This window comes from Triticum dicoccoides, chromosome 5B, assembly GCF_002162155.2.
Source record: "Triticum dicoccoides isolate Atlit2015 ecotype Zavitan chromosome 5B, WEW_v2.0, whole genome shotgun sequence".
Classification (NCBI taxonomy): Eukaryota; Viridiplantae; Streptophyta; class Magnoliopsida; order Poales; family Poaceae; genus Triticum; species Triticum dicoccoides.
Window position 1 is genome coordinate 515,336,006 of NC_041389.1, and position 17,929 is coordinate 515,353,934.

A 17,929-nucleotide genomic window follows, 5' to 3' on the forward strand; every position below is an offset into this window, starting at 1 on the left:
ATAATTATGAGATTATTTAGGCATGATCATGTATATAGGCATCACGTCCATGACAAGTAGACCGACTCCTGCCTGCATCTACTACTCTTACTCCACACATCGACCGCTATCCAGCATGCATCTAGAGTATTAAGTTCATAAGAACAGAGTAACGCATTAAGAAAGATGACATGATGTAGAGAGATAAACTCAATCAATATGATATAAAACCCATCTTTTTATCCTCGATGGCAACAATACAATACGTGCCTTGCAACCCTTTCTGTCACTGGGTAAGGACACCGCAAGATTGAACCCAAAGCTAAGCACTTCTCCCATGGCAAGAAAGATCAATCTAGTAGGCCAAACCAAATCGATAATTCGAAGAGACTTGTAAAGATAACTCAATCATACATAAATGAATTCAGAGAAGATTCAAATATTTCTCATAGAGAAACTTGATCATAAACCCACAATTCATTGGATCTCGACAAACACACCGCAAAAAGAGTTTACGTCGAATAGATCTCCACAAGAGAGGGGGAGAACATTGTATTGAGATCCAAATAGAGAGAAGAAGCCATATAGCTAATAACTATGGACCCGAAGGTCTGTGGTAAACTACTCACAACTCATCAGAAGGGCTGTGGTGTTGATGTAGAAGCCCTCCATGGTCGATTCCGCCTCCGGCGGTGCGCCGGCTAAGGCTCCAAGATGGGATCTCGCGGATACAGAAGATTACGATGGCGGAAATATTTCTTCGGTGGCTCCCTGGATGTTTTTGGGGTACGTAGGTACATATAGGAGGAAGAAGTACGTCGGTGGCTGCTCGAGGGGCCCAGGAGACAGGGGACGCACCCTCCTATCTCCTGGCCGCCTCGTTTGCTTCTTGACTTGCACTCCAAGTTCTCCGGATTATGTTCGTTTCAAAAATCACGCTCCCGAAGGTTTCATTCCATTTCGACTCCGTTTGATATTCGTTTTCTTTGAAATATTGAAATAGGCAAAAAACAGCAATACGGGCTGGGCCTCCGGTTAGTAGGTTAGTCTAAAAAATGATATAAATGTGTAAAATAAAGCCCATAAACATCCAGAACAGGTAATATAATAGCATGGAACAATGAAAAATTATAGATACGTTGGAGACGTATCAAGCATCCCCAAGCTTAATTCCTGCTCGTCCTCAGGTAGGTAAATGATAAAAACAGAATTTTTGATGTGGAATGCTACCTAGCATAATTCTCAATGTATTTCTCTTTATTGTGGCATGAATGTTCAGATCCAAATGATTCAAAATAAAAGTTCATATTGACAAAAGAAATAGTAATACTTCAAGCATACTAATAAAAGTAATCATGTCTTCTCAAAATAACATGGCTAAAGAAAGTTCATCCCTACAAAATCATATAGTTAGGCTATGCTTCATTTTCGTCACACAAAGATGTTCCCAACTTCTACACCCCCGATGACAAGCCAAGCAATTGTTTTGTACTTAAATAATCTCAAACTTTTTCAACCTTCACGCAATACATGAGCGTGAGCCATGGATATAGCACTATGGGTGGAATAGAATAATGATTGGGGATTGTGTGGAGAAGACAAAAAAAGGGAAAGTCTCACATTGACGAGGATAATCAACGGGCTATGGAAATGCCCATCAATTGATGTCAACATGAGGAGTAGGGATTGCCATGCAGCAGATGCACTGGAGCTATAAATGAATGAAAGCTCAAAAGAAAACTAGTGGGTGTGCATCCAATTTGCTTGCTCACGAAGACCTTGGGCATTTGAGGAAGCCCATAGTAGGAATATACAAGCCAAGTTCTATAATGAAAAATTCCCACTAGTATATAAAAGTGACAACATATGAGACTCTCTATATGAAAAACATGGTGCTACTGTGAAGCACAATATATGAGACTCACTATATGAAGAACATGGTGCTACTTTGAAGCACAAGTGTGGAAAAAGAGATAGTAAAATTGCCCCCTTTTTTCCTTTTCTTTTTTTTCTTTGGCCTTTTTTTTTGCCTTTCTCTTCTTTTTCTTTGGGACAATGCTCTAATAATGATGATCATCACACTTTTATTGATTACAACACATGAATTACAACTCGAAACTAGAACAAGATATGACTCTATATGAATGCCTCCAGCGGTGTACCGGGATGGTGAAATGAATCAAGAGTGACATGTATGAAAAATTATGCATGGTGGCTTTGCCACAAATACGATGTCAACTACATGATCATGCAATGGCAATATGACAAAAGTAATGTATGTCATGATGATGATGAACGGAACGGTGGAAAGTTGCATGGCAATATATCTCGGAATGGCTATGGAAATGCCATAATAGGTAGGTATGGTGGTTGTTTTGAGGAAGATATAAGGAGGCTTATGTGTGATAGAGCGTATTATATCACAGGGTTTGGATGCACCGGCGAAGTTTGCACCAACTCTCAAGGTGAGAAAGGGCAATGCATTGTACCGAAGAGGCTAGCAATGGTGGAAAGGTAAAAGTGTGTATAATCCATGGACTCAACATTAGTCAAAAGAACTCATATACTTATTGCAAAAATTTAGAAGTCGTCAAAAACCAAGCACTACACGCATGCTCCTAGAGGGATAGATTGGTAGGAAAAGACCATCGCTCGTCCCTGACCGCCGTTCATAAGGATGCACAAGCCAGGTACACTTCATGTTTCAAATTTTTTACACAACTTTAACCATACGTGCATGCTATGGTACTTGCTAACTTCAACACAAGCATCCTTTAAATTCATAATCACCCAACTAGCATGACTTTAATATCACTACCTCCATATCTCAAAACAATTATCAAGTATCAAATTGATCATTGCATCCAATTCACTTTCTATGATAGTTTTTATTATACCCAACTTGGATGCTCATCATTCTAGGACCAATTTATAACCATAGAAAATACCATGTTGTTCTAAAAGACTCTCAAAATAATATAAGTGAAGCATGAGATATCAAAAATTTCTTCAAAATTAAACCACCGCCGTGCTCTAAAAGATATAAGTGAAGCACTAGAGCAAAAACTATCTAGCTCAAAAGATATAAGTGAAGCAGATAGAGTATTCTAATAAATTCCAATCAAGTAGGCTTCTCCCAAAAGGTGTGTTACAGCAAGGATGATTGTGGTAAACTAAAAATCAAAGACTAATATCATACATGACGCTCCAAGCAAAACACATATCATGTGGCGAATAAAAATATAGCTCCAAGTAAAGTTACCAATGAACGAAGACAAAAGAGGGGATGCCTTTCTGGGGCATCCTCAAGCTTAGGCTTTTGGCTATTCTTGAATATCTTGGGGTGCCATGGGAATCCCCAATCTTAGGCTTTTTCCACTCCTTATTCCATAGTCCATCAAATCTTTACCCAAAACTTGAAAACTTCACAACACAAAACTCAACAGGAAATCTAATAAGCTCCGTTAGTGAAAGAAAACAAAACCACCACATAAGGTACTGTAATGAACTCATTCTTTATTTATATTGGTGTTAAACCTACTGTATTCCAAGTTCTCTATAGTTCATACCACTTAATACTAGTCATAGATGCATCAAAATAAGCAAACAACACACGAAAAACAGAATCTGTCAAAAACAGAAGAGTCTGTAGCAATCTGTAACTAATGCAAACTTATGGAACTTTAAAAATCCTACCAAACTAGGACGTCCTAAACAATTTTTCTATTGAACAGCAGAAAAAATAATATATGCAAAAGATCGTTTCTGTGATTTATTGAATTTTTTCTCGTGAGCGCAAAGTTTCTGTTTTTCAGCAGAATCAAATCAACTATCATCATAGGTTATCCTATAGGTTCTACTTGGCACAAACACTAAATAAAACATGAAAACACATCTAGACAGAAGGTAGATGCAAATTTTATTACTAAACAGGAACATAAACAAAAAACACAAAGGAAATTGGGTTGCCTCCCAACTAGCGCTATCGTTTAACGCCCCTAGCTAGGCATAAAAGCGAAGATAGATCAAAGTAGTGCCATCTTTGGCACTTGATTCATAGGTAGCTCGCATGATAGATTCAAGAGGTAATTTGACTTTCTTTCTTGGAAAGTGCTCCATGCCTTTCTTTAATGGAAATTGGAATCTAATATTCCCTTCCTTCATATCAATAATCGCACCAATCATTCTAAGAAAAGGTCTACCAAGAATAATAGGGCAAGAAAGATTGCAATCTATATCAAGAACGATAAAATCTACGGGCACAAAATTTCTATTTGCAACGATTAGGACATCATTGATTCTTCCCATTGGCTTTTTAATGGTGGAATCTGCAAGGTGCAAATTTAAAGAGCAATTATCAAGATCATGGAAACCTAGAATATCACATAAAGTTTTCGGAATCGTGGAAACACTAGCACCCAAATCACACAAAGCAAAACACTCATGATCTTTAATTTTAATCTTTATAGTAGGTTCCCACTAATCATTAAGTTTTCTAGGTATATAAACTTAAAAATTAAGTTTTTCATCAAAAGATTGCATCAAGGCATCAACAATATGTTTGGTAAAAGCTTTATTTTGACTATAAGCGTGAGGAGAATTAACAACGGATTGCAACAAGGAAATACAACTTTCCAAAGAACAATTATCATAATCAAATTCCTTGAAATCTGAGATTGTGGGTTCAATACTATTTAAAGCCATGACCTCTCCAATCCCACTTTTACCAAATTTAGCATCAAGATCTAAAAACTCTGAATTCTTGGGACGCCTTCTAAATAAAGTTGAATCATCTCCAGTCCCATTTTTATCAAGATTCATATTGCAAAAAAAATATCTAATAGGAGACACATCAATAACTTTAAGATCTTCATCATTATTTTCATGGAAACTAGAAGAACACGCTTTAACAAAGCAATCTTTCTTAGCACGCAATCTAGCGGTTCTTTCTTTGCATTCGTCAATGGAACTTCTCATAGCTTTGAGAGACTCATTGATATCATGATTAGGGGAAGTAGATCTAAATTTAAGACAATCAACATCAAGCGAAAGTCTATCAACGTTCCTAGCCAAATCATCAACTTTGAGCAATTTTTCATCAAGCAAGGCATTAAAATTCTTTTGAGAGACCATAAATTCTTTCACACTATTTTCAAAATCAGAGGGCATCTTATTAAAATTACCATAAGAATTATTGTAGGAATTTCCATAATTATTAGAGGAATTGCTAGGGAACGGTCTAGGATTAAAGTTTCCTCTATAAGCATTGTTTCCAAATTATTCCTACCAACAAAATTTACATCCATAGATTCATTATTATTCTCAATCGAGGTAGATGAAGGCATGTCATTGGGATCAATAGAAGAACTGTTAGTAGCAAAAAATCTCATAAGCTCATCCATCTTTCCACTCAAAACATTAATTTCTTCTATAGCATGCAATTTTTTACTAGTAGATCGTCGGTGTGCCATTGAGAATAATTAACCATAATATTATCAAGAAGTTTTGTAGCATCTCCTAAAGTGATTTCCATAAACGTGCCTCCGGCGGCCGAATCTAAAAGGTTTCTAGAAGCAAAGTTTAATCCGGCATAAAAATTTTGTATGATCATCCATAAATTCAAACCATGAGTAGGGCAATTGCGAATCATTAATTTCATTCTTTCCCAAGATTGGGCAACATGCTCATGATCAAGTTGTTTAAAATTCATAATATCGTTCCTAAGGGAGATGATCTTAGCGGGAGGAAAATACTTAGAGATAAAAGCATCTTTGCACTTGGTCCAAGAATCAATACTATTTTTAAGCAAAGACGAAAACCAAACTTTAGCACGATCTCTAAGTGAAAACGGAAATAACTTCAATTTAACAATATCATTATCGCGGGGTGGCTCCTGGCCGATGCGTCTGTCCGGGCGGCCTGGAGTCAAGCCGCGGTATCCGTGGAGGAGGCCCGGAAGGTGGCCGGCGTAGCTGCTGTCGAGCGTGATCTGGCGCTGAAGGAGGCCAAGGATGCCCAGGAGTGGTGCTATGCAGTGGAGGCTGAGCTGAAGGCCCTCCAGGATCAACAGGCTGCCGAGGCTGATCAGCTCTAGGAACGAGAGGAGAAGCTGAAGGCCCAGGAGGCTGCAGTTGTTGATCGTGACGCTGAGCTGAAGTAGGCAGCCCATGAGCAGACCGTGGACCGCGACCGTGTGAAGAAGTTGAAGGAGGAGGCGGAAGAGGCCCAGGCTTCCCTTGCCGAGGCCAAGGGGGAGGCCACCATGGAGCGCAGCACCTTCGTCTCCCTCGAGGCGAGGTTCCACAAAGCTCGGCAGGAACTCTTTGGGAGCGAGCCCCAGGGGATAGTGGTGACCCTGAAGGAGAGCCCTACCGCTCTGCTCGCTGAGCTCGTCAAGGCACTCAAGGATGTCGTCGCCGGTTTTGGCTCCATGGTGGAAGGTGAGGCTCGCATACTCTCTTCCTCGGCCCTGACGCGCGCCTTCAGCAATCTCTATCTCCGGGACACCAGCTTAGACTTCACTGCCTTGCTCGAGCCCGTGGACCTCGACTCTTGCGACACTGCTGCCAATGCCATGAAGGGTCCAGTGGAGGCCCTGCTGGTCAAGTTCCTCGTCGTTGGTCCTATGGCTGGGACCGAGGGCAAGGGCGACAGCGACATCTTAGACGACGGGACTCCACAGGAGGGCAACGATGACGGCCAAGGCTGAAGAGGTGACGCGGCCGTGGTGCTCCTTCCTGTTTTTAGTCTGCAACATGTACCATGCCTCATGGAGGCATTAAAACTGATGCTTGGAACAATGTGTTTTGTAATAGTTAGCTTATGGTTTCGCGATCTCTTTTTCTGCTGCTTTAGCATTCTGCGTCGGCAGGGCCCGACCCCGCGTGTACCTCAGCCGCCGCTGGGTCATCCGGATTGCCAGGACGAGGCCAGGGGGTGAGGGGCTACATGGCCACTTAGGCTCTTGAGGCGCGATGCTGAGTCCCCCTTGACGTGCGAACAGCTTGGGAAGGGAGTTGCGAAGGCAAGCCTTGGCGTTCTGCGTCAGCAGGGACCGGTGCTACGTCTCGACCTTGCGTTGGTTTTCCTTGAAGAGGAAAGGGTGATGCAGCATAGTAGCGTAAGTATTTCCCTCAGTTTTTGAGAACCATCCAGTAGGAGGCTCCTCACAAGTCCCACGCACCTACACAAACAAACAAAGAACTCGCAACCAACGCGATAAAGGGGTTATCAATCCCTTCACTGCCACTTGCGAAAGTGAGATCTGATAGAGATAATATAATAAGATAAATATATTTTTGGTATTTTATAATATAGATGCAAAAAGTAAAGATGGAAATAAAAGTAGATTGAAAGCTTATATGATAAAAGATAGACCCGGGGGCCATAGGTTTCACTAGTGGCTTCTCTCAAGATAGCATAAGTATTACGGTGGGTGAACAAATTACTGTCGAGCAATTAATAGAAAAGCAAATAATTATGAGATTATCTAGGCATGATCATGTATATAGGCATCACGTCCATGACAAGTAGACCGACTCCTGCCTGCATCTACTACTATTACTCCACACATCGACCGCTATCCAGCATGCATCTAGAGTATTAAGTTAAAAAGAACAGAGTAACGCATTAAGAAAGATGACATGATGTAGAGAGATAAACTCAATCAATATGATATAAACCCCATCTTTTTATCCTCGATGGCAACAATACAATACGTGCCTTGCAACCCTTTATGTCACTGGGTAAGGACACCGCAAGATTGAACCCAAAGCTAAGCACTTCTCCCATGGCAAGAAAGATCAATCTAGTAGGCCAAACCAAATCGATAATTCGAAGAGACTTGCAAAGATAACTCAATCATACATAAAAGAATTCAGAGAAGATTCAAATATTTATCATAGATAAACTTGATCATAAACCCACAATTCATCGGATCTCGACAAACACACCGCAAAAAGAGTTTACATCGAATAGATCTCCACAAGAGAGGGGGAGAACATTGTATTGAGATCCAGATAGAGAGAAGAAGCCATATAGCTAATAACTATGGACCCGAAGGTCTGTGGTAAACTACTCACAACTCATCGGAAGGGCTATGGTGTTGATGTAGAAGCCCTCCGTGGTCGATTCCCCCTCCGGCGGAGCGCCGGCGAAGGCTCCAAGATGGGATCTCGCGGATACATAAGGTTACGGTGGCGGAAATATTTATTCGGTGGCTCCCTGGATGTTTTCGGGGTACGTAGGTACATATAGGAGGAAGAAGTACGTCGGTGACCGCTCGAGGGGCCCAGGAGACAGGGGCGCACCCTCCTATCTCCTGGCCGCCTCGTTTGCTTCTTGACTTGCACTCCAAGTTCTCCGGATCACGTTCGTTCCAAAAATCACGCTCCCAAAGGTTTCATTCCGTTTCGACTCCGTTTGATATTCCTTTTCTTTGAAATACTGAAATAGGCAAAAAACAGCAATACGGGCTGGGCCTCCGGTTAGTAGGTTAGTCCCAAAAATGGTATAAATGTGTAAAATAAAGCCCATAAACATCCAAAACAGGTAATATAATAGCATGGAACAATCAAAAATTATAGATACGTTGGAGACGTATCACCCGGCCCCGCGCATACCTCAGCCACTGTTGGGTCGTCTGGATCACCAGGACGAGACCAAGGGGTGAGGGGCTACGTGGACAGTTAGGCTCCTGAGATGCGGTGCTCAGGAGTTCCCCTTGATGTACGAACGGCTTGGGAAAGGAGGGACGAGAGTTAGGCCTTGGTGTTCTGCGTCGGCAGGGCCCGGCCCCGTGCATACCTCAGTCGTTGTTGGGTCGTCCAAATCGCCAGGACGAGACCAAGGGGTGAGGGGCTACATGGCCAGTTAGGCTCCTGAGGCATGATGCTTAGGAGTCCCCCTTTATGTATGACTAGACCATCATACCTTTCCTCACCGAGCTCTCACTCGGGAGGGGCGCGCAAAGACAAGGTCCGTGGGACCTGGCAGGGTGGTGTACGCCAGGCGTGACCTGGGTGTAGCCCCCATACCCAGCCCCCTCGTGCTACCCTCCTGAGGGAGAGCAGCGCGGTGAGGCTAAGTGGCGAGCCCGGAGGCTTCCTGAGGTTGGCGCAATCGTGAGGCTACCCCCAGTTGTTTATCACCAGCGCGGAGCATGGAACTTCCTCTCTTGCACAGGCATAGCCGCTCCTCAGCGGTGTCGACTGCCAGCGCGAAGCATGGTGCTTCCACTGGTGCGTGGGAGGGGGCTCCCTCTAAGGAGAGCCCCCAGGGCGTGTACAACCCCACCCTGACATGTGGCTTGCACGGCAGGGCTGGAGGAGGTGTGTATGGGCACTCGTGAGCCAGCAAGGGCCTCCCTCAAGGTGGGTTGCGCCTGAATTTGATCAGGAAAACTTGTGTCAGTCCTGCAAGATGGTTAGGCAACCTGCGCCGAATGAGTCTCCTAAGGTTATTGCATGAGAAGGCCAGACACCAATGACCCCAGGAGGTGACGTGGACGGGGCCGGCCCACCAGACAGAGCTCAGCCATTGGGTTTATCAACGCTGTAAGGATGGACCCGAGCACGGACGTTGTGCCCTGTCTTCTCATGCAAAGGTCCTGAAGAAAAACAACCGGCACGCGGCTCCTGTGGTAGCGAGGCACCAGGTCGCACGCCCTCACTCATCCACCCGCAATTAGCTCATGCGAGAACAAGGCACCAAGGGCCATGGGAGGTGACGTACACGGGAGCTGGCTCGTGAGCCAGAGCTCAGCCTCTTGGGTTTAGCGACGCTGCAGGGACGGACCCGAGCACAGACGTCGTGCCAGTCCTTAATCATGAGGTGGTCATGGGTGGGCTCACAAGGGCGCGAGACATTCTTGGCAACGAAGCATCGGTCAGGCAATTGATAATTTCAAGGCAACTCATAAAGGGAGGTAAACTAGTTCTGATAGATGCAAAAAGGGGTACATGTCGTAGGCACGCACCACGCGACTTGGGGATAGTGCAGCCCGAGGGGCGCCTGAAGGAAATATGCCCTAGAGGCAATAATAAAGTTATTATTTATTTCCTTAAATCATGATAAATGTTTATTATTCATGCTAGAATTGTATTAATCGGAAACTTAGTACATGTGCGAATACATAGACAAAACTTATAGTCCCTAGTATGCCTCTAATTGACTAGCTCGTTAATCAAAGATGGTTATGTTTTCTAACCATAGACATGTGTTGTCATTTGATGAACGGGGTCACATCATTAGGAGAATTATGTGATGGACATGACCCATCCGTTAGCTTAGCATTATGATCGTTACAATTTCATTGCTACCGCTCCCTTCATGACTTATACATGTTCCTCAGACTATGAGATTATGCAACTCCTAAATACCGGAGGGACACTTTGTGTGCTACCAAACATCACAATGTAAATCGGTGATTATAAAGGTACTCTACAGGTGTCTCCGAAGGTGTTTGTTGGGTTGGCATAGATCGAGATTAGGATTTCTCACTCCGTGTTTCAGAGAGGTATCTCTAGGCCCTCTCAGTAATACTCATCACTATAAGCCTTGCAAGCATTGTGACTAATGAGTTAGTTGTGGGATGAAGTCTTACGGAATGAGTAAAGAGACTTGCCGGCAACGAGATTGAACTAGGTATTGAGATACCGACGATCAAATCTCGTGCAAGTAACATACCAATGACAAAGGGAACAATGTATGTTTTTATGCGGTTTGACCGATAAAGATCTTCGTGGAAAATGTAGGAGCCAATATGAGCATCCAGGTTCCTCTATTGGTTATTGACCAGAGATGTGTCTCGGTCATGTCTACATAGTTCTCGAACCCGTAGGGTCCGCACGCTTAACGTTCGATGACGATATGTATTATGAGTTATGTGTTTTTGATGAAGTTTGTTCGGATTTCCGGATGAGATCACGGACATGACGAGGAGTCTCGAAATGGTTGAGACATAAAGATTGATATATTGGACGACTATATTCGGACACCAGAAGTGTGCCGGAGAAGTTTCAGATAAAGCCGGAGTGCCGGAGGGTTACCGGAACCCCCCGGGGAACTAATGGGCCTCGATGGGCCTTAGTGGAGAGAGAGGAGGGCTGCAGGAGGGCTGCCCCCCTGAGTCCGAATAGGACAAGGGAAGGGGGGCGGCGCCCCTCCCCTTTCCTTCTCCCTCTCTCCCTCTCCTTCCTTCCCCTCTATCCTTCTTGGTTGAAACCTACTAGGACTTGGAGTCCTAGTAGGATTCCCCCTTTTTGGGGTGCACCAAGGAGGGCTGGCCGGCCTCCCCTCCCTCCTTTATATACGGGGGCAGGGGGGCACCCTGGAACACACAAGTTGATATTTTAGTCGTGTGCGGTGCCCTCCTCCACAGTTACACACCTCGATCATACCCTTGCGGAGCTTAGGCGAAGCCCTGCGCCGGTAGCATCATCATCACCATCACCACATCGTCATGCTGACGGAACTCACCCTCGGCCTTAACTGGATCAAGAGTATGAGGGATGTCATCGAGCTGAACGTGTGCTGAACGCGGAGGTGCCGTTCGTTCGGTACTTGGATCGGTCGGGTCGTGAAGACGTACGACTACATCAACCGCGTTGTCATAACGCTTCCGCTTTCGGTCTACGAGGGTACGTGGACAACACTCTCCCCTCTTGTTGCTATGCATCACCTAGAGATAGATCTTGCGTGATCATAGGATTTTTTTTTAAATTACCGCGTTCCCCAATAGTGGCATCCGAGCCAGGTCTATGAGTAGATGTTATATGCACGAGTAGAACACAAAGAGTTGTGGGAGATAATAGTCATACTTCTTACCAGCATGTCATACTTTGATTCGGCGGTATTGTTGGATGAAGCGTCTCAGACCGACATTATGCGTATGCTTACGCGAGACTGGTTCTACCGACGTGCTTCGCACATAGGTGGTTGGTGAGTGTCTGTTTCTCCAACTTTAGTTGAGTCGAGTGTGGCTACGCCCGGTCCTTGTTGAAGGTTAAAACAAAACACTTGACGAAAAATCGTTGTGGTTTTGATGCGTAAGTAAGAAAGGTTCTTGCTAGAAGCCTGTAGCAGCCACGTAAAACTTGCAACAACAAAGTAGAGGACGTCTAACTTGTTTTTGCAGGGCTTGTTGTGATGTGATATGGTCAAGCATTATGTGATATAAATTGTTGTATGAGATGATCATGTTTTGTAACAAAGTTATCGGTAACTGGCAGGAGCCATATGGTTGTCGCTTTATTGTATGCAATGCAATCGTCATGTAATTGTTTTACTTTATCACTAAACGGTAGTCATAGTCGTAGTAACAATAGTTGGTGAGACGACAACAATGCTACGATGGAGATCAAGGTGTCTCACTGGTGACGATGGAGATCATGACGATGCTTTGCTGATGGAGATCATGAGCACAAGATGATGATGGCCATATCATGTCACATATTTTGATTGAATGTGATGTTTATCCTTTATGCATCTTATTTTTCTTAGAACATTGGTGGAATTATAAGATGATTCCTTACTAAATTTCAAGGTATAAGTGTTCTCCCTGAGTATGCATCGTTGCTACAGTTCGTCGTGCCGAGACACCATGTGATCGGGTGTGATAAGCTCTACGTTCACATACAATGGGTGCAAGCCAGTTTTGCACACGCAGAATACTCACGTTAAACTTGACGAGCCTAGCATATGCAGATAGGGCCTCGGAACACTGAGACCAAAAGGTCGAGCGTGAATCATATAGTAGATATGATCAACATAGTGATGTTCACCATTGAAAACTACTCCATCTCATGTGATGATCGGACATGGTTTAGTTGATTTGGATCACATGATCACTTAGATGATTAGAGGGATGTCTATCTAAGTGTGAGTTCTGAAGTAATATGATTAATTGAACTTTAATTTATCATGAACTTAGTCGTGATAGTATTTTGCAAATTATGTTGTAGATCAATAGCTTGCGTTGTTGCTTCCCTATGTTTTTTATATGTGTTCCTAGAGAAAACTAAGTTGAAAGATGATAGTAGCAATGATGCGGACTGAGTCTGTGATCTGAGGTTTATCCTCATTGCTGCACAGAATAATTATGTCATTGATGCACCGCTAGGTGACAAAACTATTGCAGGAGCTGATGTAGACATTATGAACGTTTGGCTAGCTTAATATGATGACTACTTGATAGTTTAGTGCACCATGCCTTACGGTTTAGAATCGGGACTTCAAAGACGATTTAAACGTCATGGACCATATGAGATGTTCCAGGAGTTGAAGTTAATATTTCAAGAAAATACCCGAGTTGAGAGATATGAAGTCTCCAACAAGTTCTATAGCTAAAAGATGGAGGAGAATATCTCAAGCAGTGAGCATGTGCTCAGATTATCTGGGTACTACAATCTCTTGAATCAAGTGGGAGTTAAACTTCCAGATAAGATAGTGATTGACAGAGTTCTCTAGTCACTATCACCAAGTTACTGGAACTTCGTGATTAACTATAGTATGCAAGGGATGACGAAATGATTCCCGAGCTCTTCGTGATGCTGAAATCGATGAAGGTAGAAATCAAGAAAGAGCATCAAGTGTTGATGATTGACAAGACCACTAGTTTGATGAAAAGGGCAAAGGGAAAGAAAGGGAACTTCAAGTAGAATGGCAAGCAAGTTGTCACTCCCGTGAAGAAGCCCAAAGCTAGACCAAAGCCTGAAACTGAGTGCTTCTACTGCAAAGGAAATTGTCACTAGAAGAGGAAATGCCCTGAATATTTGGTGGATAAGAAGGATGGCAAAGTGAACAAGGGTGTATTTGATATACAAGTTATTGATGTGTACCTTACTAGTGTTTATAGTAGCCCCTGGGTATTTGATACTTGTTTGGTTGCTATGATTAGTAACTTGAAACAGGAGTTACAGAATAAACAGAGACTAGGTGAGGGTGAAGTGACGATGTGTGTTGGAAGTGGTTCCAAGATTGATATGATCATCATCAAACACTCCCTATACTTTCGAGATTAGTGTTGAACCTAAATAAATTTTATTTGGTGTTTGTGTTGAGCATAAATATGATTAGATCATGTTTATTGCAATACGATTATTCATCTAAGACAGAGAATAAATTGTTATTCTGTTTATATGAATAAAACCTTCTATGGTCATACACCCAATGTTGATGGTTTATTGAATCTTGATTGTAGTGATACACATATTCATAATATTGATGCCAAAAGATGCAAAGTTGATAATGATAGTGCAACATATTTGTGGCACCGCCGTTTGGGTCATATCGGTGTAAAAAGCATGAAGAAACTCCATAAAGATGGACTTTTGGAATCACTTGATTATGAATCATTTGATGCTTGTGAACCGTGCCTTATGGGCAAGATGACTAAAACTCCGTTCTTCGGAACAATAGAATGAGCTACTGACTTATTGGAAATAATACATAGCGATGTATGCAGTACAACGAGTGTTGAGGCTCGTGGCGCGTATCGTTATTTTCTGACCTTCACAGATGATTTGAGCAGATATGGGTATATCTACTTAATGGAACACAAGTCTGAAACATTTGAAAAGTTCAAAGAATTTCAGAGTGAAGTGGAGAATCATCGTAACAAGCAAATAAAGTTTCTACGATCTGATCGTAGAGATGAATATTTGAGTTACGAGTTTGGCCTTCGTTTAAAACAATGTGGAATAGTTTCACAACTCACACCACCTCGAACACCACGGCGTAATGGTGTGTCCAAACGTCGTAACCGCACTTTATTAGATATGGTGCAATCTATGATGTCTCTTACCGATTTACCACTATCGTTTTGGGATTGTGCATTAGAGACAGTTGCATTCACTTTAAATAGGGCACCATCAAAATCCATTGAGACGATGCCTTATGAACTATGGTTTGGCAAGAAACCAAGGTTGTCGTTTCTTAAAGTTTGGGGTTGTGATGCTTATGTGAACAAGCTTCAACCTAATAAGATTGAACCCAAATCGGAGAAGTGTGTCTTCATAGGATACCCAAAGGAAACTGTTGGGTACACCTTCTATACGAAGGCAAGATATTTGTTGCTAAGAATGGATCCTTTCTAGAGAAAGAGTTTCTCTCGAAAGAAGTGAGTGGGAGGAAAGTAGAACTTGATGAGGTAATTGTACCTTCTCCCTTATTGGAAAGTAGTTCATCACAGAAATCAGTTCCAGTGATTCCTACACCAATTAGTGAGGAAGCTAATGATGATGATCATGAAACTTCAAATCAAGTTACTACCGGACCTCGTAGGTCTTCTAGAGTGAGATCTGCACCAGAGTGGTCCGGTAATCCTGTTCTGAAAGTCATCTTACTAGACCATGGTGAACCTGCGAACTATGAGGAAGCAATGATGAGCCCAGCTTCCGCGAAATGGCTTGAGGACATGAAATCTGAGATGGGATCCATGTATGAGAAACAAAGTGTGGACTTTGGTGGACTTGCCCGATGATTGGCAAGCCATATAAAATAAATGGATCTCCAAGAGGAAGACGGACGGTGATAGTAGTGTTACTATCTACAAAGCTCGACTTGTCGTAAAAGGTTTTCGACAAGTTCAAGGTGTTGACTACAATGAGATTTTCTCAACTGTAGCGATGCTTAAATCCGTTTGAATCATGTTAGCAATTGCCATATTTTATGAAATTTGGCAAATGGATGTCAAAACTGTATTCCTTAAATGGATATTTCTTAAATAAGAGTTGTATATGATACAACCAGAAGGTTTTGTCAATCCTAAAGGTAACAAGGTGTGCAAGCTCCAGTGATCCATCTATGGACTGGTGCAAGCATCTCGGGGTTGGAATATATGCTTTGATGAGTTGATCGTAGCATACAGTTTTATACAGACTTACGGTGAAGCCTATATTTACAAGAAAGTGAGTGGGAGTACTACAACCTTTCTGATAAGTATATGTGAAGGACATATTGTTGATCGGAAATGATGTAGAATTTTCTAGAAAGCATAAAGGAGAGTTTGAAAGGAGATTTTCAAAGAAAGACCTCAGTGAAGCTACTTACATATTGGGCATCAAGATCTATAGAGATAGATCAAGATGCTTGATAAGTTTTTTTCAATGAGTATATACCTTGTCAAGTTTTTGAAAGATCTCAAAATGGATCGATCAAAGAAAGAGTTATTGCCTGTATTACAAGGTGTAAAGTTGAGTAAGACTCAAAGCCCGACCACGGCAGGAGATAGAAAGAGAATGAAAGTCATTCCCTATGCCTCAGCCATAGGTTCTATAAAGTATGTCATGCTATGTACCAGACCAGTTGTGTGCCTTACTATGAGTTTGGCAAAGGGGTAAGATAGTGATCCAGGAGAGGATCACTGTATAGCGGTCAAAGTTATCCTTAGTTACCTAAGAGTAGTAAGGAAGTATTTCTTAGCTATGGAGGTGATAAAGAGTTCATCGTAAAGAGTTACGTTGATGCAAGCTTTTACACCTATCCAGATGACTCTAAGTCTGAATCTGGATACATATTGAAAATGGGAGCAATTAGCTAGAGTAGCTCCATGCAGAGCATTGTAGACATAGAATATTTGCAAAATACATACGGCTTTGAATGTGACAGACCCGTTGACTAAACTTCTCTCACAAGCAAAACATGATCACACCTTAGTACTCTTTGGGTGTTAATCACATAGCGATGTGAACTAGATTATTGACTCTAGTAAACCCTTTGGGTGTTGGTCACATGACAATGTGAACTATGGGTATTAATCACATACAGATGTGAATATTGGTGTTAAATCACATGGTGATGTGAACTAGATTATTGACTCTAGTGCAAGTGGGAGACTGAAGGAAATATGCCCTAGAGGCAATAATAAAGTTATTATTTATTTACTTAAATAATGATAAATGTTTATTACTCATGCTAGAATTGTATTAACCAGAAACTTAGTACATGTGTGAATACGTAGACAAAACTTATAGTCCCTAGTATGCCTCTACTTGACTAGCTCGTTAATAAAAGATGGTTATGTTTCCTAACCATAGACATGTGTTGTCATTTGATGAACGGGATCACATAATTAGGAGAATGATGTGATGGACATGACCCATCCGTTATCTTAGCATTATGATCATTACAGTTTCATTGCTACCGCTCTATTCATGACTTATACATGTTCCTCCGACTATGAGATTATGCAACTCCCGAATACCGGAGGAACACTTTGTGTGCTACCAAATGTCACAACGTAAATGGGTGATTATAAAGGTGCTCTACAGGTGTCTCCGAAGGTGTTTGTTGGGTTGGCATAGATCAAGATTAGGATTTGTCACTCTGTGTTTCGGAGAGGTATCTCTAGGACCTCTCGGTAATACTCATCGCTATAAGCCTTGAAAGGATTATGACTAATGAGTTAGTTGTGCGATGAAGTATTACGGAACAAGTAAAGAGACTTGCCGGCAACGAGATTGAACTAGGTATTGAGATACCGATGATCGAATCTCGGGCAAGTAACATACCGATGACAAAGGGAACAACGTATGTTGTTATGCAGTTTGACCGATAAATATCTTCGTAGAATATGTAGGAGCCAATATGAGCATCTAGGTTCCGCTATTGGTTATTGACCAGAGATGTGTCTCGGTCATGTCTACATAGTTCTCGAACCCGTAGGGTCCGCATGCTTATCCTTCAACGACGATATGTATTATGAGTTATGTGTTTTTGATGACCGAATTTTGTTAGAGTCCCGGATGAGATCACAGACGTGACGAGGAGTATCGAAATGGTTGAGACATAAAGATTGATATATTGGACGACTATATTCGAACAGCGGAAGTGTTCTAGAGAAGTTTCGGATAAAACAGGAGTGCCGGAGGGTTACCCGACCCCCCCCCCCCGGGGGAACTAATGGGGCTCGATGGGCCTTAGTGGAGAGAGAGGAGGGCTGCAGGAGGGA